This window comes from Sus scrofa, chromosome X (assembly GCF_054392235.1).
Source record: "Sus scrofa isolate SSC_HxYL_T2T_F1_AM1 chromosome X, Sscrofa_HxYL_maternal_Yorkshire_Landrace_v2.0, whole genome shotgun sequence".
Lineage (NCBI taxonomy): Eukaryota > Metazoa > Chordata > Mammalia > Artiodactyla > Suidae > Sus > Sus scrofa.
Genome location: NC_139401.1, coordinates 29,985,626 through 30,007,068, shown reverse-complemented (window position 1 = coordinate 30,007,068; position 21,443 = coordinate 29,985,626). Strand labels below are relative to the sequence as shown.

Here is a 21,443-nt window from a genome sequence, read left to right as displayed (position 1 = left end):
TCCAAGAGCAATAATACATAAAATATTAGCACAAATATTCATGAGACCTATTGTTTAGTTAATGAGAAATTAACATGCTGTGTGTTTATGAACGTGAAGACCTTTTGCAATTAACTGCCACAAGGGGTCAGAGATCTATGGGTTTGTAATCATTTAAGCTAAATTTTGGAGGTCATATAGATACAGATTAAAGTCACGTTTATACAACTAAAGCGTAGAGTAGAAGATGATTATCTTGAAAATATAGTGGGGCTTAGAAAGTTAATCAACACTGCATTTTCTTTCTCAGTCAACATAGTCTCAAAGTCAAATATGGCTTGCATCTAAAAAATATGCACTGCAGTTAGATGGTGTTTTACAGTGACTGAAAGTATTCCACGGAATGCACTATAATTTTATTTTAGCAGGCATAATATTTAGAACTTCAATAAGCTTACAAGGTATTTTTCATTAAAATAAAATAACTTCATTCTCAATGTCGACTTAGAATGAATCATGAGAATGTTACATAGCTATAGCTTTGTTTTTTTTTTTTTTTAAGCATTGCTTTATTACTCTGTAAATTTGTCAGGCAAATCTACTGCTTTCCAGGTGCCTCCAAACACATTATTTCAATTAATTCTAACAGTTATTCTGCAAGGAAGTAAACTAGACGTTAGTGACATTTCGTTGAGTTCTATGGTGGGTGATGCATAAGCACATATACATATTTTAATTTAAAGTAACACTATAACGTGAGTATTACTATAACTATTTTATACACAAGAAAATTGGGGCTCAAAAGGTAAATAAGATGTTCTAGTTCACATATTTAATACAAATCAAAGCTTGGATAAATACAAAATTTTCAGGACTCAAGATCCTCTCTATGTTTGACCTTGTTTTATACTTCTAATAGACCTAGGTAGGGTCTATGTGTTTGAAGCAGAATGAATGAATGTAGCTGTGTCTGACTGATGAGTGTTGAAGACTGGCATATCTTAATTTCTTGCCTCTATATTGACTTGAATTATTGAAAACAATCATCTTTATGTGATTCTAGTCTACCTCAATGGATTCAATCAAGACATTCTTTCCTTCCTCTTTCTTCCTTTCCTTCCTCCGCTCTTACTTCCCTTCTTGTTCTTCATTTTTCATTCTCCTCCTCTTCCTTTCCCTCCCCCTCCTCCTGCCTCTTTGCCTCCTTCTTCTTTTCCCATGGTGCTGATTTGGTGGAGGGCAAATCTTGCTTGCTAACTTGCCAATTTTTTATTATATTTCTTAGTCTGACAAAAGTGACTTTTAAAAAAGCTCACTTTAAAGACTGCATTTTGGAAACTACTCAATTATGCCACTGGACATACTGATCTAAAAGGGCTAATGGCAAGGTGAAAAACTAGAATAGTTCTGAAAGTCTTGAAGAAAACGATGTAGCAATTCTAGGTATATTAAAGAAAAAGTGATGGAAATCAAAGGGAAGCGAGGAACCTTGAGATAGGGAAATAAAACCGCAAAGTCTGTTCCTTCTATCTTGTCCAAGCTAGGTTCCAAGACTAGCTATTTAAATACTGCTGGATTTTGCTAGTAATTTGAAATATTCTTCTTGACCTCATTCCAGATGGGTCTTGTTGCTCAGTGAGGTCCTGACTTCATTCCAGGTGAGTCTCATTCACAGGGCAGGTGACAATAGCTAGCCTGTGGTAGACTCTACTGTCTAGGTTTTCTGCTCACAAACAAGAAGAAATCGCAAAATTGGATAATCTGCTGAAGTTCATACCATGACTCTCCAGTGGGATTTCCTACATGATTGTTCCAAGTGGGCCTCAAATTCGACATAGTTTAAACCTGAACACATTATCTCTCCTTTTTTTAAAAAAAATGATTATCTCTCCTTTTTCATATATCCTACTTTCTTGGCTTCTAATTTTTATTAATGCCACAGCTTTGTCAGTTATACAGATGGTGCAGCTAATTCATATTTGTCTTTGCCCATTTATTTTCCACACTCTAGCACTTATGTAATCCTGGAGATAACGTCTTTCTTTTTTAAAGACTTTATTTTTTCTTAAGATCAGTTTTAGGTTTACAACACAGTTGTGAGGGAGGTACTGAGATTGCTCATATATACCCTGCCCTTACATATTCATTGTCTCTCTCGCTATCAATATCACTCACCAAAATGGTACATTTTTGTTTTTTACCAAGGATAAACCTACACTGACACATCATAAACACCTAAAATGTATAGTATACCTTAGAGTTAACTCTTGATGTTGTACATTTTATGGGTGGAAACTTAGATTCTTGATTTTATATCTTTCTTCTTTTCTAATATATGCATTCAGTGCTATAAATATCCCCATAAGCAGTGTTTTCATTGCATTCTACAATTTTGATAAGTTGTTTTCCATTTTCATTTAGTTCAAATATTTTAAAATGTCTCTTGAGGCTTCTTCTTTGACTTGGGTTATTTCAAAGTATGTTGCTTAATCTCTATACATTTTGGGATTTTCCAGTTATCTTTTTTTTACATTTTAAAAATTATAGTGGATTTATGATGGTGTGCCAATTTCTGCCTTACAGCAAAGTGACCCAGTCATAGTTCATATATATATATATTCCTTTTCTTATATTATCTTCCACCATGTTCTGTCCCAAGAGATTGGATATAGTTCCCTGTGCAGTACAGTAGGACCTCATTACCTATCCATTCTAAATGTAACAGTTTGCAACTACTAACCCCAAACTCCCAGTCCATTCCATTACATCCCCTCTCTCTCTTGGCAACTACAAGTCTGTCCTGTATGTTTGTGAGTCCATTTCTGTTTTGTAGGTAGGTTTGTTTGTGCCATAGTTTAGATTTCACGTATAAGTGATATCATATGGTATTTGTCTTTCTCTTTCTGACTTCACTTAGTATGAAAATCTCTAGTTACATCCATATTGCTGTAAATGCATTGTTTTGTTCTTTTTCTGGATGAGTAATATTCCATTGTGTATATGTACCACATCTTCTTATTCCCTTCATTTGTCTATGGACAGTTAGATTTTTTCCATGTCTTGGCTACTATGAATACTGGTACAATGAACACAGGGGCGCATGTATTTTTGAATTATAGTTTTGTCCAGGTATATGCCCAGGAGATGGATTGCTGGATCATATGGTAGTTCTATATTTAGTTTTATGAGGAACATCCATACTATTTTCCAGACTGGTTGTACCAATTTATGTACCCACTAACAGTGTAAGAGTGTTCCCTTTCTCCACACTCTTTCCAGCATTTGTTAATTGTAGAGTTATTTATGACATCCATTCTGACTGAGGTAGTGTCTCATTGCAGTTTTGATTTGCATTTCTCTAATAGAGATACTGAGCATCTTTTCATGGGCTTACTGGCCATTGGTATGTCTTCTTGGAACTTTCCAGTTATCTTATGTAATTTCTTTCTAGTTTAATTTTAATGTGATCTCAGATCAGACAGTGCATGATTTCTATTCTTTTAAATTTGTTAAGATGTGTTTTATGGCCCAGAATTTGGTCTGTCTTGGTGACTGGTTCATGTGAGCTTGAAAAAAATATGATTTCTGCTATTGTTGTAAGAAGTAGTCTTACATGTCAATCATATCCAGTTGATTGATGGCTTTATTGAATTCAACTATGTATGTACTTACTGATTTTTCTGCCTGCTGGATCTGTCTATTTCTGAGAAAGACAAAGGTGTCAAAGTCTCCAACTATGATAATCAATTGATCTATCTTTCCTTGAAGTTATATCAGTTTTTGCCTCCTGTAGTTTGACATTCTGTTGTTAGGCACAAACACATTAAGAATTGCTATGTCTTCTTGGACAATTGACCTATTCATCATTATATAATGTCTTTTTAAAATTTCTGATAACTTCCCTTGCTGTGAAGTCTGCACTGTTTGAAATTAACACACCTACTGCTGCTTAGTGTTAGCATGGTGTATTTTTCTCCATTTATTTAAGCTTTTTTACTTGTTTAAATTTTTTTAACTTCATTGTTTTACAACATTATATAAATTTGATATATTTTGACTTCTGTATATGATACAATACAGCACAATCACCAACAAAATTTAGTTTCCACCACCATATTGTTGACTCCCTTTACTCATTTAATCTATATATATCTTTATATTTAAGGTGGATTTTTTGCAGATAACATACAGGTCTCTTTCTTTAAATTGGTGCATTTATATTCACTGAAATTCAAAGTAATTACTGATATAGTTGAACAAATATCTACTATGTTAATTACCTATTTGCAGTTTTTGCTCCTATTTTTGTCTTTCATAATCTTTTTCTTCCTTTTGTGGTTTTACTTGAGCATTTTATGTGATGCCTTTTTTTCTCCTTTCTTAGCATATAAGCTATATTTTTTCAAAAAATTTTTAAGTGGATGCCCTACAGTGTGCAGCATAAGTTTTTAACTAATCCAAGTCCACTGGCATAACACACTATACTACTTCAAGGTAATGTATTTTGCAGTAACAAAATAATCCTAATTCCTCCCACTTGAATCTTTTGTCATTGCTCTCATTCTTCTCATATATGCATGTATATATGTTGCTATATGTAGTTGGCATTATTTTGAAAAAACTGTTATCTGTTAGTGCAATTAAGAATAATAAACTAAAATTTTTTAAAATTTTACTTTTGGAGTTCCTGTTATCGCTTCATGGTTAATGAATCTGACTAGAAACCACAAGGTTGCGGGTTCGATCCCTGGCCTTGCTCAGTGGGTTAAGGATCCAGTGTTGCCGTGAGCTGTGGTGTAGGGCGCAGATGCAGCTTGGATGCCATGTTGCTATGGCTGTGGCATAGGCCAGCAGCTGCAGCTCCAATAGACCCCTAGCCTGGGAACCTCCATATGCCGTAGAAGTGGCCCTAGAGAAGGCAAAAGACAAAACGAGAGAAAACAAAACAAATTTTACTTTCACTTATTTCTTCTTTGATGTTCTTTCTTTCTTTATGTAGATCTGAGTTTCCAACCTGTATTATTTTTCTTTACTCTAAAAAAATTTTTTAAAAACTTTTTCTGCAAGGCAAGTCTAATAACAACACATGCCCTCAAGTTTTGTTTGAGACAATCTTTCTACTTCATTTTTAGAGGATAATTTGGTAAGATACAGAATTCTAGGTTGTTGTTTTTTTCTCTCTTAACACTTTAAATATTTTACTGCACTCTCTTCTTGCATGCTGGTTTCTGAGAAGTTGAATGTAATTCTTTCTTTGTTCTTCTACAGGTAAATTATTTTTTTCCCTCTGTCTTCCTTTATGATTTTATCTTTGATATTCTATCATTTGAAGATAATATACCCGGGTATCCTTTTTTTGGGCATTTATCTTGCTTGGTGTTCTCTGAGCTTCCTGAATCTGTGGTTTGGTGTTTGACATCAATTTGGGGAAAATTCTCAGTCAATATTGTTTCAAATATTTCTTCTGTTCCTTTCACTCTTTCTTCTCCTTCTGAAATTATGTGTATGTTACACCTTTGGTAGTTGTCCCACAGTCCTTGGATGAGAAAGCATTCTATAGTCTTATGATTAGATATCAATCATTTAGTGAGCCTGTGCCTCTGTATTGTGAACTTCAAAAGTGTTTCTCAATATTTTTCTCTCCCCTTAGGTGGGACAGTATGGTTAAAGTGGGCTGAATTTGGGTATTTCTCCTCTCCCATTTCTTTTCTATTTCTTTTCTCCTTCACCCAAAACTCTTGTCTCTACTTCTCTCTTTTTTTTTTTTTTTTTTGCCATTTCTTGGGCCGCTCCCGTGGCATATGGAGGTTCCCAGGCTAGGGATCGAATCGGAGCCGTAGCCGCCGGCCTATGCCAGAGCCACAGCAATGCGGGATCCAAGCCGCGTCTGCAACCTACAGCACAGCTCATGGCAACGCCGGATCCTTATCCACTGAGCAAGGCCAGGGATTGAACTCGCAACTTCATGGTTCCTAATTGGATTTGTTAACCACTGAGCCATGACGGGAACTCCGTCTCTACTTCTCTAATTGGCATCAGTGGACAGAGGCTGAGTTTCGGTAACACATTCACTTTTCTGTCTCCTCAACCTTGGGAGCAGTGGCAAAGTTTGTCCCATGTCCTCTTCTCTCTTTTGAATCCAAAAGGAGTCACTGATATTTTAGTCTATTCAGCCTTTCACTTGTTAATGAGTGACTTCCAAGCTCCTTACATGTGGAACTTGAAACTGGAAGTCATTATGTCTCTTTGTATTTCTTAAATTTGGACCATCCTTCCCATTCCCCTTGCTGATGTCCTGGTTTGAAGTTTCATCATTGGGCTATAATAGCCATCTTGTTAGTGTCCATCTGATGTTTCCTCTAGTGCAACCTCACATCACTTTCAAATTAATCTCAAATGCAACTGACATTTTCTTTTCTCTTTCTTCCTCTCTCTCTCTCTTTTTTTTTTTTTTTTTTTTTTTTTTTTGCTTTTTAAGGCCACACCTGAGGCATATGGATGTTCCCAGGCTAGGGGTCCAATCCGAGCTACAGCTGCAGGGCTACACCACAGCAACATCAGATCCAAGCTGCGTCTGTGACCTACATCAGAGCTCATGGCAACACTGGATCCTTAACCCACTGAGCGAGGCCAGGGATCGAACCCACAACCTCATGGGTCCTAGTCAGATTCATTTCTACAGTGCCATGATGGGAACTCCCCATTTTCTTTAACTAGAGTGCCCTCACATTCCCAGTCCTGGTTAGTTCTGAAGTTACTTCTTCTTTCCCTACGCATTGCTGCACTTTGGACGTTTTAGGACAGTTATCTTATTATTCTGTACATTTATATTATTTGTGTACGTCTCTCATTGTCCCTGCTAGACTGGGAGTTCTCTGAGGAAAGGGGTTATTCATATTTGTAATCCTCACAAGGGCTCTTACATTTAGTTTATGCTTTTTTGAATGAAAAGTGATGAAATCTTAGGTTTGGAATATTTCTCTTATGGTGACTGGAAAATTAGAGAACAGTTGTGTGTATTCATTTTGACCTCTATTTTGAACCTCTTTTAAAACACTAACTTAATTTATGATTATTAGTTAAGGAATAGTAAAGCATTTGTCTTTGTTCTTTCTGCTATTAAGGCACTGTTGAGGGCTGCTTTTAAAGCATGGAGATAGATAGAAGGCAGAGTTCTCTAATATTTTAAAATTTAGATAGGTACAGTGTAAATCATTTCTGGAGGTGACATAGTACCCCACTGTAGTACTGTATCTGAGAGGGTTGTTAGATGAAAGTAATCTTTTCTAAACTCAAAGTGACATGGGAACAGTTAAGTCTGATTTGTGAGCTACTGAAGTGTCATCTTTTATTCTTCTCAAAGACCTTAACAACTTGAAGGTGAGAACAAAGAGAAAGAAAGAAATGGAGGCTCATTTATTTTTCTTAATGTAGAAATTGATGTTCATCAAAATCTTCTCTTGAACAACTTGCAATGATACAATTGATGGGTCATAAAAATGTTCACAGAGTTTTGACATATTGGGTCACATTTTAATTTTATTTCTGGTGGATTTAGGGATTCATCTCTCTTTCTGTGGATGGGATTGTGCCCCACAAACAGTGGTGGTATTAATGACCACTCACTTGTACTACAATCTGCCATAATTTCCTAGATATGTTTCCCATATTATTTTGAGTGTATCAATTTAATCTCAAATTTTGTTTATTCATAAAATATTTTTCCTCACTAAGGGACCAGAAGGGGAAAAAACTCACTTCATAAGCTCTTCTAAGAACTGAAACATATCTGCACTTCTGATGGAAATGGATAGTGCTCTGAACTGCAGAAAATGAAAATGGGGAAAAAAAACTGAGATGGTATGACAAAATATTTGTTATGCTTTTTTAAATTGTAACTGCATGATGGAGGTCATTAGTATTTTCTTACCATTTCAGACATAATTATCATAAGGAAGTCATTTGTGGGTTTTTTTTTTTTTGGTATTTACTTTTTCTGTTTCTTCATTCACTTATCCACCAAATATTCTGAGTGCTGCTCTATACCAGGTAGAGCTCTGGGTGCTGACATTCAATGATGCCTTCTTAATTGATGGGGTGACACCTCCACTCCCAATGTCATCTTTACCCACTACACAATATCCAGCACTGATTATGGAGGCTAACATTTTATCTTCTGCCTGTTTTTACAGTGTTTTGCATAGTATACTGGTGACAAGGTGATTCTCAGAAATTTATCACGATGTGAAGACATGTAAGCCTGATGCAAACTGAAGTTAATTTTATCCATACCAGCGGGGCAGCTACTTCAAATAAAAGTTTCCATGAAGATTAATACAGTAGTTCTGTTTCAACTAAGAATGAACCTCTGTAAGAATAAACAATGGAGGAAAGATAGTTTCTTCAATAAGTGGAACTAGGAAAACTGGGCAGCTACACATAAAAGAATTAAATTAGAACATTCCCTAATACTACATACAAAAATAAACTCAAAATGGATTAAAGACCTAAATGTAAGGCTGGATACTATAAAGCTCTTAGAGGAAAACATAGGCAGAACACCCTTTGACATAAATCACAGCAATGTCTTTTTGGATCCAACTCCTAGAGTAATAAAAATAGAAACAAAAATAAACAATGGGACATAATTAAACGTAAAAGCTTTTGAATATGAAAGGAAACCATTAACAAAATGAAAAAACAATCCACTGAATGGGAAAAAAAATCTTTGCAAATGAAGAAACTGACAAGTGTTCCTTCTCCAAAATATACAAACATCTCATGCATCTTTATATCAAAGAAATCAAGCAACCCAGTCAAAAAATGCTCAGAAGTTCTAAACAGATATTTCTCCAAAGAAGACAGACATATGACCAAAAAGCACATGAAAAGATACTCAACATCACTAATAGTTGAAGAAATGTAAATCAAAACTACAATGAGGCAACACCTTACACCAGTCAGAATGGCCATCATCAAAAAGTCTACAAAAAATAAATGCTGGAGAGGGTGTGGAGAAAGGGAACCCTCCTACTCTGCTAGTGGGAATGTGGAGAGCAGTATGGATGTTCCTTAAAAATCCAGGAGTTCCTGTCGTGGCGCAGTGGTTAACGAATCCGACTAGGAACTATGAGGTTGCGGGTTCGATCCCTGCCCTCGCTCAGTGGGTTAACGATCCGGCGTTGCCGTGAGCTGTGGTGTAGGTTGCAGACGCGGCTTGGATCCCGCGTTGCTGTGGCTCTGGCGTAGGCTGGTGGCTACAGCTCTGATTCGACCCCTAGCCTGGGAACCTCCATATGCCGCGGGAGCGGCCCAAGAAAAGGTAAAAAAAGACAAAAAAAAAAAAAATCCAAATATAGAACTACAAAATGATTCAGCAATCCCATTCATGGGCATATATTTGGAGAAAACCATAATTCAAAAGGATAATACACCCCAATGTTCATTGCAGCACTATTTACAATAGCCAAGACATGGAAGCAAACTAAATGTCCATCAACAGAGGAATGGATCAAGAAGATGTGGTACATATACTCAATGGAATATTACTTGGCTATAAAAAAAGAACAAAATAATGCCATTTATATCAATATGGATGGACCTAGAGATTGTAATACTAACTGAAGTCAGAGAAAGACAAATATCATATGATATCACTTATATGTGGAATCTAAAAAAAAAAAGACAATACAAAATATCTTATTCACAAAACAGAAAAAGACTCACTGGTTTCAAAACCAAACTTATGGTTACCAAAGGGGAAACAGTGGGGTGAGGGATGGATTGGGAGGTTGGGATTGGCATATGCACACTACTATATACAAAATAAACTGATGACAAGGACCTACTATATAGCTTAGGGAAATCTATTCAATCCTCTATGATAGCCTACATGGGGAAAGAATCTGAAAAAGAATGGATATATATGTACATGCATGGCTGATTCACTTTGCTGTACACCTGAAACTAACACAGTATTTTAAGTTACCTATACTGTATTTTATATTTTAATAAAATTTATTTTATAAAACCAAAAAAAAAAAAAAAAAACCCACTCACAGATGTTGAAATCAAACTTATGTTTACCACAGGGGAAACTGTGCTGAGGAGGGATAAATTAGGATGGGAATAACATATACACACTACTATATAAAATAGATAATTAACAAAAACCTATTGTATAGTACAGGGAAATTTGTTCAATAGTTTTTAATAACCTATATGGGAAAAAAAGAATGGATATATGTATAACTGATTCACTTTGTTGTATACCTGAAATTAATACATTGTCAACTATACTCCAATAATTTTTTTAAAAAGAATGAGCCTCTTTATGATAGGACTCATGTCTTATTCCTAGCAGCTGTTTCACTAGTATTGAGAATGGAGTTCTTGGTTTCTTTCTCAGAGGGAACATTTGTTAGCATGACAGCTCTCACAATGCATTTTAGGAGTTGGAAAATTTTAGTTTTTTCATATATATGAACAAGTAGTCATCTTTTATATACCTTTTGTTTGAGTACTGAGTTTTCATTATTTTTCCCTCCTGAGGTCACCTGGAAGAAATAAATACCTCTGTCCACAAACTCCACATTTTATTTTGTCTTTATAAATAGCTGTTAACTGATTGATTGTAAGAAACTCAACTAATTTGACCCCCTTTTATCCCTGCCTGAGTGTTTTTTTTTTCTTTTGAGAAAGCTGATCTGATCATATATTTATTCAGCTTTAAGTTTCCAATGGCTTTTCAAGGCCCACCTTAGTTAGAGGACCACCTCTGACTGCCCTTTTACCTCCCCCTTGAGAGCCAGAGGCAACATCTCTGTCTTCCTCACTTAGATTTTGAGCATGTTGAGGGCAGAGATAATGTCCTGTTTATCTCTGCCTTTCCAGCACTGAGCATGTTGCTTGGCAGTAAATAGGCAACAATTACATTTGCTGAACTGAGTTAAACAAATATACTGGAAGTTCCTAGTGAAGTCCTGAAGAATTTTATAGGAAACATTAAATTCTTTTTATGTTTTATGAATCTGAACCTTTTCAGCAACCACTTGTGACTTGGTAGCATATTCTTAGTCCAAATAATAAGTCATCCTATAGTAATTCAATGAGTTCTATATTTTTTAACTCTTCATAAAGCATAATTGATCATTTACTATGTGATAGATTTTAGAAGATATAACACAATTATCAGATAACCCTCATCTATATCCATTTTGTCCTATTTATCCTTCCCAGCATCTATCTACAAAACAGAAACAGTTTACAGACATAGAGAACAGACTTATGGTTGCCAGGTGGGAGCAGGGAGGGAGAAGGTGGACTGGGAGTTTGGGGTTGGTAGATGCAAAGTATTACATCTAGAATGAATAAGCAATGAGGTACTACTGCACAGCACAGGGAGCTATATCCAGTCTTGGGATAGACCATGATGGAAAATAACATGAGAAAAAGAATGTGTGTGTGTGTATATATACATATATTAATATATGACTGGGTCACTTTTCTGTACAGCAGAAATTGGCATAATATTGTACCTCAACTATAATTAAAAAAATAATTAAAAAAATATGAAATAAGTGAATTTGAGGCTGTTCTTCCCTGGGCAAGTCCTTCCAAAAATATATTGTTTGAAATGGATCTTTTGAGCTCAGGATCAATCAGAATTTTAGCAAATCTCACAATAAAAGTGGAATCCAAAGGAAGTCTACCTACTTGCTTTTCTCCACAGAAGGAGAGATAAGTGAACTTCCTAAGGGCTCTGTGTTCAGAAAAAATGATTTCTAGATGGTAGCTTGTGGAGCTCGCTTAGTGAAAAAGTGTTTCTCAGACAAGGCTTTACTGTTAAGTCACCTCACCTTTCTACTTTCATCTCCCTTTTTCCCCTGCTCACATTTTTCAGAGTTTCTCTTGACCCCTTTGACATATAATTCATGCAGCTCTATACTGTATTGAATGTTCTGTGTTGTATCTTTATGCTGCATCTGTATATTGTATTCTCTATACTGTATCTGCATTGTAATACTCTATACTATATTGTATACTCTGTACTGTATATAGGCCACTCCCCAAACCCTAAAAGAGCTAATACATTAATGGACTGATGGATTATTTGAGATTTCACACTTTAAAAAGGGCTTCTGGACAAGAAAATACTCTAGACCAAAGCTGTGGTACCTCCACTTGTGGATATTCAGGCACTGCAGGAGAGTAAACGGAAAGAAGATTTGACATGTATCTCAGATCACATCACAGAGGCATGGGACTAAGACAGCTTTTTGCTTTCACAGACATTATGGGAGACTCAGTGTGAAGTAAAAGATGAGAGGGTCTATTAGACATTCCCGATTTGTGAGTTTATGGTATGGCTTTATAAACTGTGCTCATTGGTACCTAGGTATTTTGTGGAAGATCTTCAGAGGTCATCAAGATGATAACAGGGGGAGACTAAGAGAACAAGTAGGTTTGTCTCTTCCCTGCCCCCCCAAGTGAACTAATAATAGTTGATTATTAATAATTATATTAATGCCATCTGACTAATACTAGGTTAATAGTATCACTATCTTTTAATAAATTGGGCTTTAAATTAAGTTTACTTTTATTTCCAAAAAGTTTTTTGGCAACTGCTATTTAAGTGCACACACTCTGTGCCCAGGAATCCTCAGTTAAAATGTAGATGACTTTAAGCAAAAACCTATTCAGTTGTCACTGGTTCAAGGGGCGTTAGTTATCAGGTAGCTAAGCCTTGAAATGCAGCGGGTAGGGTTTTTGGGAGAATGCACTGCAGGGATGAAACATTTTGTTATGGAGACCAGAGAAATAGAAAAGACAGAGGCATAAAAGCGGGGATGATTAGAGGTGTGATTAAGAAGTGTCAAAGACAAATTTGCCTGCTTCATGATTTGACCTATCATGGACGCTGCCAATGATGCTAGACTTTAGGATTTCAGAACTTAGAGCTATATCACCTGTGTTTTGTTTAACCACATTTGATATCCTTATAGCACACTGATTGTATTTGGATGATAGCTCATTCCTTGCCTCACTACAAATACATACCTCTCAAATTATTTTTGAAAGATTATACCACTACAGGAGCCCAAATAGAACATGCTGAATTTTCGTTTCTAATTTTTCACCATTTCCAGTATCTGCACTCTATGCCATGTAACTTTGCATGTTCGTTTACTGAAAGAGGAATATACTTCCATGCTCCTTAATTTTGAGCTTGGCCACATGACTTGCTTTGGTCAGGGGGATGCAGGTGGAAACAACATGGTACCGTTTTGAGTTTAGAACTCATGAGGCCTCCTGTGTTCCACTTACCTTTGCGCTCCTGTCATCATTGTGAGAAGTCCATGGTCCAGCTAGTCTGTTGATCCATGGAGGTCGAGAGATGCGTGGAGCAGACCTGAATCCAATCCTCAATGTGGAGCATCTAGTTAAACCCAAATAAGATCAGCTGAGCCACCCCAGCTTAATGTGCAGACAAGTGAGAAAAAATGTCTAGCTTTGTATGCCATTAAGATATTGTGATTGCTTACTATGCAGCAAAAGCTGGCTGATACCATAGGTAAGAACCTGAGTTTTCAGTCAGATGGATCAGAATTTGGGCAACCTCCCTAAAGATTCACTAGTCTCATCCATAAAACATATGTAATTATAACTATATCACAGTATTATAGGCATTAAATTTAACAGTATATGTACAGAGTTCCTGCTGTGGCTCAGCGGGTTAAAGATCTGACCCAATCTTCATGAGGATGTTGTTTGATCCCTGGCCTGGCTCAGTGGGTTAAGGATCTGGCTGTGGTGTAGGCTGGCAGCTGTAGCTCTGACTCACCCCTGCCCTGGAACTTCCATATGCTGCAGGTGAGACTGTAAAAAGAAACACAAAACAAAATCAGTATATGTAAAATACTAGGGAGAGTTCCCTTCATGGCTCAGCAGAAACAAATCTGACTAGTAACCATGAGCTTGCGGGTTTGATCCTTGGCCTCGCTCAGTGGGTTAAGGATCCGGCATTGCTGTGAGCTGTGGTGTAGGTCACAGAGGCAGCTCAGATCTGGTATTGCTGTGGCTGTGTTGTAGGCCGGCAGCTACAGCTCTGATTCGACCCCTACCCTGGGAACTTCCATATGCTGTGGGTGTGGCCCTAAAAAAAAAAAAAAAAAGGAAAAAGATAAAATACTATGGAGAATGCCTCACTATTAATATTACTATAGTTAAAGATACAGTGATACTTTGGCACTCGAAAATGCAATGAGGAAGGAGACATGCATTTATTTCAAAATGGGGATTGGATATTAGAACATATTGTGGTTTAAAAAAAGGCATTTATTCTGAAACATGGGGCAGATAAATCCTCTCTCTTTAGTTTAATGACTGTGAAACTTCACAAATTTACTCTTTGGGGAGATGAATAACAGGCTTGAAATAGCTTTCTGCTAAAGGGAAATAAAAACATAACTTTACCAACATCACTTGGGGTATAAAGTGCTATTAGTCACATGCTGTAGTTAGCACATTTGATTTGTTTGCGACCAAGAGTTCATGTGAATACATTTGAGATTTATTTTGTAATTTTCAACATGCCAATATAAAACAGCTTTTTTTTTTTGCCCTTCCATTGCCATCAGGTCAAATAAATTGACTCTTGATGCAAAGTTGTAACCAGGGTTGAAATTTACCTGTGATTGATGGTGAAAGTGTTGACTAGCTGCACCACCTCCCCCCAACCCCTTCTTGTATATTACATTCTGGTCTGGGACCTGGTTTGTATAAAATATTGAGATACTTACTCCTCTCTGCTCCTCACATGCCCTTGAAAGTGAAGAAAAACACTTGATTAAAGTGGTTGTTAAGGAAGAACAAAAGACAATGACTAATGAAGAAATATGTTTTGTAAAATATATTTCTCATTCTTGAGTTTTCAAGTACACAGTCTTCATATATTATTTCCTAACTATTTAGTAAGTCAATTGGTCAACCCAGGTTTTAGCACCCAGTCCAAGTTTTCTTTCAGGGACTTAGAATGGATACACAATGCCTGGAGTGGAGCTGCCCTCCTGCCTTACTGAGGAGTTCCCCTTGTTGAACTGCCATTCCCACAAAGAGAAAGCCCACGGGGGAATGACGTAGGTCAGTGAGCAGCTGTGAAAGGCTTTATGGTTGCAGTAAAACCAAAATGTGCTACATTTGTCTTTGCTTTTTTCATGCTGGTGTTTTCCTAATGAAACTAGTAAAAAATGCTTAGGACCCTTTTTTTTTTTTCACCTTTTAACACATGCACGTGCGTTGTGCAACGTGGGTAGATCACTGTACTGGTTTGGATGCCTCTAAAAGCTGTCCCTGAGATGGTGATTTGGGTGCCGTAGTTTACTGGATAGTGACCCCAGGAGGCATGGTAAGGGAGTTAGGAAAAGAAAGGAAATAAGGAGCTCTCGACGTGGCGCAGTGGTTAACGAATCCGACTAGGAACCATGAGGTTGAGGGTTCGGTCCCTGCCCTTGCTCAGTGGGTTAACGATCCGGCATTGCCGTAAGCTGTGGTGTAGGTTGCAGACGTGGCTCGGATCCAGCGTTGCTGTGGCTCTGGCGTAGGCCGGTGGCTACAGCTCCGATTAGACCCCTAGCCTGGGAACCTCCATATGCTGCGGGAGTGGCCCAAGAAATAGCAAAAAGACAAAAAAAAAAAAAAGGAAATAAAAGGGACATTCCTGAGCATGGGAAACTGGAGCACAATCCTGCTGGGACCCCCTGAAAATACATGTGGAACACAACTCAGAGTTGTCCCACTGATAACCAAGGTATTTTTATTCCTTTGCGCCCTGCCCTCTTAATTGAAACTGGTTCATGGGGGTTTTAACTTCCAGGCATTTCCAGCAGGCAGGCAGGACTCATTTCAGGCACTAGAAATAGATCTCTGGCAGAGAGAAGGCCTGGACTGTTGAACTACTCACCTGATCTGCAGGTGATGGCTGGGGTCAGCAGAAAGGAACGTTGGTGAATTTGCCAAGAGCGTTCACCACAGGCACTGGAGGGGAACACTTGCTTCCTCTATTTTTATTCAAAGTTGAAAAGAAACAAAGTTTCTCATGTGACACGAATTTTGGATATAAAATATTTTTGTTTTAAAACATGAGTTTAAAGAAGGAAATATTTGCATTGTCCTAGTCTAGTTTCACAAGGGTTTTTAAAATTTTCTAAATTAAACACTTTTGTGAAATAGAATCATAAAGCAGAAGGCAAGAATTTTTTCTCACAGCCAAAAGTCAAATGAAAAAAGTTCATTTTACCTTCAAGAACAAAGATTTAATAAGGCTTTTATTTTATTTTATTTTTTCCCCCATTTTATGTGCCTCCTCCTAACTTTAGGGATTTTTGTTGCTAATTGTTACCACAAGATGTCACTCTTTTACCAGCCTAATTCCGATATACTCTGCATCATTTAAGACTACTTTTCTGATGTTTCTTCAACAGCTTATTGAAATACATCCACTGAAATTGTCAAAATTTTTCTGGTAGATGAAGTTAGATGATTTCATTTGAATAAAGAGCAAATCACAAATGATCTGGTCATTTCTCTCATAATCTACAACCTTCCAGGGATTTTGAAGTTAACCGCTCTCCCCCCCAACACCCCGCCCCAGCCCCAATACATACTGGGAAGATATAATTATCATGGTTCAGCAAAATATTTTGCTTTTTCATTATTTGCTTTATTCTATGCCTTTAAGATTTATGAAGCCATCCTTTAACTCAACACTTCTGAAATATTAAAAAATATAGCCCCAGATGATGTTTCTGGAAAATTCCTTTAGAATTTCTATTTGGTTAGCAAAAGGTGAATTCTTATGAAGCCTGGATATTCATTACAAAGAAGCTTCAGAGAATTACTAACTTTCAGGCAGAAGCTAGACTCGATCACAACTATGCAAGTGTGACTTCACTGGGTATGAGGGAGGAACTCTTAAGTTTACAGTCCATCTCCCTGGTGTTTTCATTCAGAATCCACTGGTGATAGCTGCTTTGTATTTCCCATACCTATAGGGACAAAGGAGTTTACTTTGGTATATAAAAGCCCCCCATGGAAAGAGAGGCTCGGGTTTTGCGAACATTTGATTTAATCACCTCATTGTTTAGAACAAATACCTTCCCTTTGAAATGCATATGACATGGGACACCGATTTGCTTTTCTTTCTAAACAGAAGGAAAATCTTTTGGAATAAGACAAAGTGAAATGTGCCTTGATGGCTCATACTGAGCCAGTATGACAGGGAAAAATGATCTGTGGGCATCAAGCTATACCTAGATGCCATGCTTCTCTCTGCCATTCCCTAGCTGGGTACATTTGCCTAGTTATTAGGGGTTTTTGTTTTTTTCTTTTTGGCCATGCCCGAAGCATGCATAAGTCCCTAGGCTAGGGATCAAACCTGTGCCATGGTAGTGGCCAGAGCCACAGCAGTGACAACGCCAGATCCTTAACCCTCTGCACCAGCAGGGAACTCTTAGTTAATCGCTTTTTTTTTAACCTCTCTCTGAGTCTCCATTTTCCTCATCAGATGTGTGTGTGTTTAGCAATAATCCTCCCAGGGTAGTTTTAAAATTAAAAATTCTATTACTATCTTATTGCTGTTGTAAAAAATTACCATATATTTAGTGGCTTAAAACAATACAAATTTATTCTCTTACAGTTCTGGAGGCCAAAAGTCCAAAATCAGTTTCACTGGGCTAAGGTCAAGGTGTCAGCAGGCCTGATTCTTTCTGGAAGTTCTAGGGGAGAATCTATTCCTTGCCTCTTTCAGCTTCTAAGAGTATGTCAGAATTCAATGCCCTCTCTGGTTCATGGATTCTTTGTCTTCAAGCAGCATAACATTTTCAAATCTCTGGTTGAATCTTTGAAACCGAGCACGGCCCTATGGGGCTCCTGGGCGCAGAAGCCTGTGTCCCCCATTTCTTGTTCTTAGAAAATGGGCCTCATTCAGCCTCCACGGCTTTCCCTGAGTTCCTAGGGGCAGGTTCAGACAGGTGCTGATGGGGAAGGGAAGAACAGTCAAGCAACAATAGTATAGCCTTGAGGCAGGATCCTGATTCCCTCTCAAGGAAAACGCATAAAAATATAGGCATCCTATACACCTAAGAGAAAAGTTGTATTCCTTATGCTTCTTTTAGAAATGAATACTTTAAAACTAAACAGCTTAGAGTCCTTCCTTGTCCTTCTCCCTGACTTAATTGCAGCCTAAACACAATCACTCATAAGCTAAAGATCAGGCACCCGGAGCATAATTGACTATGGGTTAAAGATTATTAGCACATGATGTTTTTCAGGAACCTTCCTAGTTTGTTCTAAATCTCTGATCAATATGCGCTTTTTGCAAGTACTGTAATTCTAGGCAATAAACCAGAAGACCACCATCATGATTAGGTCGAGATCTCCTGACTCCAGTTTTGATGACTAAGATTCCCTCCCAGAAAGAAGAATGCAAGTTTGTCCCAGTCCTGATTCCTATCTGAAAACCTGTTCCTCTCCTTCTTATTATACAACTCCTCACAATTCTGTCCAATGGGGGGCACAGTCTTTAAGGCATTTGCCTGCCATGGCCCCCTTTGTCTGACAAAGCAATAAAGCTTTTTTTCTCTTTTTACCCAAAACTCTGTCTCTGCATTTCAATTCAGCACCTGTGGAAAGAGGCTGAATTTTGGCAACATCTTCACGGTTGCCTTTTCTCTTTTAAGGACCTTTTGATTTCACTAGACCCACCCAGGTAATCCAGGATAATCTCCTCATCTCAAAATCCTATATTTAATCAAATCTACAAAAATCCCCTTTGCCATGTAAGTAGCATTCATAGGTTCTAGGGATCAGGACCTGAGGGAGCCATTATTCAGCCAACCACAGAAATATTGTATGTAAATGCCCCACCACTGACTAGGTACTCAATGAATAGAACTAAGTTTATTATCATTGGATGTGAAATATTAATTTAGCAGTGTGGTGCTTTGTCTGTGAATGACTCAGTGATAGAAGGACATTTTTCACATTCTGGGTATAGTGAAAGGACACAGGCATTTACTTTTCCTCAATATCTACTCTGGCAAGAGGTCGATTTAAAAGAAAAATAAAGCCATTTAAGTCAGTCCTCAAATATAGTGTATAGAATAAGTTGTGTATTTCCTCTGTTGAATTGAATCATTTTCATTTTCTCTTTGCTATTACAATAAAAAGAAGTCAGCTTATTTTTACAGATCAACATCTAACTTACTGGTCAGCAAAAATACTGTGTCTTTATGTGGCCTTTTAAAAAAAATGTGGCCCTTTTTTTAAAGGTACTTCCCGTTGTTCTTCAAATCAGGCTGAAAAAAAGTTATGCAGGGCATTGGATGTCTGTGACATGATTTCATAAGGAAAAACCATTTGTGAATCTATGGAGGAAAAATTCAATAAAGATATAAAGTTTTCATCTTATTTTCATTTCATATTTGTCATATCTTGACATTTTCTGTGTTATCTAATCTTGAACATACTTGAAGATATTATTTAAAAAAATAAAGGACAACATTTTGTCAGCACTCCAACTTATGCAGAATAATTATATTGAAGAGACTATCATTCGAATACTTCAGTTTTGTATTGAGTTTAAATTACACATTTCGTCAATATGCAATTAATTGAAGTAGAGACACCTGTGAACTAATGTCATCAAATCAAGTGTCTAAGTAGAATGTACACTTAAGTGAAGTGGCCTCTCTTCCTACTTTCACATATTATATATTAAGATGGCAGAAGAATTAAATGCTGCTCAATTAAGAACAAACCATTTAGTAGATTGCAGCCTTTGGGAGGCACAGACAACAAAATTTATTCCAGGTAGGTGAGTATGGCATTTTCTTGTGTCCCCTGAATGCCCACTTACATGTGAATTTGCCATCTACACACTTTTCATTAACTATTTAATAATAACTAGGTGAGGAATTCCCTGGTGGCCTAGAGGGTTAAGGATCCAGTGTTGTCACTGATGTGGCTCCAGCTGTGGAGCTATGGTGTGGGTTCAATTCTGGGCAAAAGAACTTCTGCATGCCATGCATATATATATATATATAAAACAACCAGTTGCTCAAACTCCCTAGATTAGTGGTTTTTAATATAAAATTCAGATAAAATGGGATTCAGTGAAAACAGCCGAATGCCCTGAAATTGTGTGTGTGCATGCACACTTTTTTTTTTGCAATGTCGTCGAAATTACCAGTAGATAGCCAATATCATTTCTTGCCTTGTTCGTGTATTATAAATACAGATTTTATTCTATCTGGAAGGTGCTTGGCTAAATAGCACATGTGCCTATTTTCACACTTCTAGCTAGGGTAGTCCAATGAGAATTAGATCTAAGTTCTTGGTGAGACTTTGAGTCTCCTTAAGAATAACTAGACAGCAAACATGTGTCTTTCTTTTTACGTTTCCATTTGTCTTCCTTTTTACTACCTGGAATATAGATGTGACAGTTGGACCTCTGGCAGTTAACTTGGGTCTTTTAAAATATCAAGTAATTATATTGTTTTTTAATATTTTTTTTTACTGAGATAAAATTTCTGTATGATGAAACATTCAGATCTTAGGTATACTGTTCAGTAAGTCTGAGCAATGCATATCAAGACCCACAGTATTTCCATCGCCCTGGAAAAATCCCTCGTGTTCTAGGTTCATCCTCACATCTCATCTAAGAAGCAACTGTTTCTTTCATAGGTTATTTTTGTCTATTTAGAATTTCACATAAAGGGATCATACAGTATGTACTCTTCTTTTCATCTGGCTTCTTGCACTTAGCATAGTATTTTTGACATCACATTGTCATGTATCAGTTGTCATCTTGGGCAGTTAGACTGCTATAACAAAAACACCATAGACTAGGTGGCTTAAACAATGAGTATTTGTCTCTCACAGATCTGGAGGCTGGGAGGTCCATTCTAAGATCAAGGTCCCAGCAGATTTGATGTCTGGTGAGAACCGTCTTCCTAGTTTGCAGACCAGTGCATTTTTGCTGTACCTTCACCTGGTCAAGACAGAACATCTCTCTCATGTCTCTTTTTATAAGGACACTAATCCTCCTCATGAGGATGCCCCTCGTGACCCGACTATCCCCCAAGGGCCTCATTACCAAGTACTATCACGCTGGGGGTTAGGGCTTCAACAGATGAATGGCGGGGCACAAACATTCAGTCCATAGCTATAATTCATTCCTTTTTTTATTGCTGAGTAGTATTTCATGATATAAATATACTACAGTTTCTTCATCCATTCTTCTATGGATAAATATCTAGCCTGTTTCCATTTTTTGGCTATTATGGATGAAGCTTCTATGTACCTGCATATACAGGTTTTTATATGGACATACAGTTTCACTTCTCTTGGATAAATAATGGGGGTACAATGATTGGATCATAGGATAGATAAATATTTATTTAAAA

The 21,443-nt window shown here is 37.2% G+C and overlaps 2 long non-coding RNA genes across 2 annotated transcripts in view; one reads left to right on the top strand and one right to left on the bottom strand.

Annotated features, from left to right (window-relative positions):
- LOC110257744 (uncharacterized) overlaps nt 1–21,443 on the bottom strand; it is a 296,540-nt gene that overhangs the window by 70,950 nt on the left and 204,147 nt on the right. The window contains exons 9-11 of the long non-coding RNA XR_014835223.1: nt 15,941–16,037; nt 14,781–14,802; nt 13,306–13,417 (exon numbers count right to left, since the gene is read on the bottom strand). This is a non-coding gene — a long non-coding RNA (uncharacterized LOC110257744). The remainder of the gene's footprint in view (nt 1–13,305; nt 13,418–14,780; nt 14,803–15,940; nt 16,038–21,443) is intronic.
- LOC146394529 (uncharacterized) lies at nt 7,713–9,826 on the top strand. Its single transcript, XR_014835224.1, has 2 exons — nt 7,713–7,839; nt 8,172–9,826. It is a non-coding gene; the product is annotated as an uncharacterized LOC146394529 (long non-coding RNA).